Here is a 2,253-nt window from a genome sequence, read left to right as displayed (position 1 = left end):
CACTGTACCTTATGGGATACAATTAAGTTAAGATGGAGTCATCAAGGGTTGTAATTCTAATTTTATTTGTTATTTTGATTTAACAGGCAGTGTTGTTGTTTTTTTGGACGCATGAATCACGATGTGAGTCATTTGTCCAAAGGAGGGATTACCAGTCCCCTGGGGCCCTTTGGTAAATATACAAATGTATTTTCTTCACATGCCTGCCAGTAAAAGGAAAAATATGTTGGTATTGGTTGACAGTTACTCCAAAGTTTTCTCTACCTCGAGTGATATATTTGTATTGCTGCTGTTGTGTTGTTTCTTTTGTTTTTTTGTCTTGCTTCGATAACAAATCTCACCAGATTGGGTCTGCTGGATGGTTGGGTTTTCTCACTACGGATTAGCCCTCTGACTCCCTGACCCTGTAACTCTGAGGTGAGATCGCCAAGATGATAGGGGAGTATAAACCAATTTGGAGAGGAAAAAAAAATGGTTTCAACTGTGAGGAGAGCCACTAGATTGTAGCTTGGGCTAACCTTGCCCCAATCTCATTATCAAGGTTGGTGTGAAACTGTTATAACATGTTCTCTCTCTCTTCCCTGCGAAAGTCAATATGCATGTGCCCTAGACCAAATTCGGGAGATCTCTAGAGAACATTGGCAATGCTAAAAGAATTGCGTAAATTGGCTCTGCAAAACAGAGGCTCTTTGCTATCTTTTGGCAGGTCAAGGGGGCACTTGTGCAATCTTTGGCAATGAATGTTGTACTTGTATCCCAGATCACTCTTCTAATATGACTGATCTCGCTGAATACATTGCCACTGTTGCTAAGAATAAGTGCCTGCAACTTGGTTGGAATCCCTGTTTGGAAGTTGGGGATCCTAAGTTGCCAAATGGGCTGCAGCGTTAGTTTTTTTTCTTAGTTTGTCTAAATTGTGTTACTTAACATGTATGTGTGTGTATTTTTGATTAATTCACTCCCGTTAATAGAACTATAACCTTTATTATGATACTATTTAGAATGTATAACCCAGAATGAAGGGTTTGAAATGATGAAGTGTCTGGTTTTATGTGTTTATTAACCTTACTTTAATAGCAGTGTAGAATATTTTGATATAGAAGCTAAAATCTAAATGCTTACATTAAAATATAATGATTATTATCACACAAGTGATAAAGAGGATGGAATGTGATGGACATTTTTATGTTTGTGCTTTTCTAATAACCAATTTCTGTGTTCATGCAAGTGACTGATTTGAACGAATCCTCACTATCAGTATCTGCAATATGGCAGTACGCCCAGAACCTTGTTTAGAGAAAGGGAAAACTCAGTTTCAAGGTCTCAGCTTAGAGTGAAGAAGCCTCGTGAGGTATTGGTCTGTCACATGCATGACCCAGTATTGGTCGTCATATGAATGAAGCAAATGTTAATGAGGAATTAATTATGAATGATGAATAAGCTAAATCATGCAAATATAACTTGTATGTATATACGTAGGAGAACTAACGGGACTGCCCCGGTGAAGCTCCTGATCGACATGTGAGTTGGTTGGAACCTCTCCAGCGCGCTGAAAATAAAGAATGATTCATTTATGATTAACTTTGTGTCCAATGTGTAAAATTTCCACGGCAACAAAAAAAATCAGTTTTACCAGATTTCTACCAGCATGTCACATGCGCAACCAGAGTAAAAATAACTCTAGACAACCTTTACTCCACACACAGAGGTGCGTACAGAGCTCTCCCTCGTCCTCCATTCGGCAAATCTGCCCATAATTCTATCCTACTGATTCCTGCTTACAAGCAAAAAATCAAGCAGGAAGTACCAGTGACTGACTCAAGCAGGAAGTGGTCAGATGATGTGGATGCTAAGCTACAGGACTGTTTTGCAAGCACAGACTGGAATATGTTCCGGGATTCATCCGATGGCATTGAGGAGTATACCACATCAGTCACTGGCTTCATCAATAAGTGCATCGTCCCCACAGTGACTGTAAGTACATATCCACACCAGAAGTCATGGATTACAGGCAACATCCGCACTGAGCGAAAGGCTAGAGCTGCCGCTTTCAAGGAGCAGGACATTTTTTGGGAAGGCCCTAAAAATTATCAAAGACTCCATCCACCCTAGTCATAGACTGTTCTCTCTGCTACCGCACGGCAAGTGGTACCGGAGCGCCAAGTCTTGGTCCAAAAGGCTCCCCAACAACTTCTATCCCCAAGCCATAAGACTGCTAAACAGTTCATCAAACGGCTACCCGGACTATTTGCA

Source organism: Coregonus clupeaformis, chromosome 14 (assembly GCF_020615455.1).
Source record: "Coregonus clupeaformis isolate EN_2021a chromosome 14, ASM2061545v1, whole genome shotgun sequence".
Classification (NCBI taxonomy): domain Eukaryota; kingdom Metazoa; phylum Chordata; class Actinopteri; order Salmoniformes; family Salmonidae; genus Coregonus; species Coregonus clupeaformis.
The sequence above is the reverse complement of the archived record's forward strand: the minus strand, read 5'-3'. Positions refer to the sequence as shown.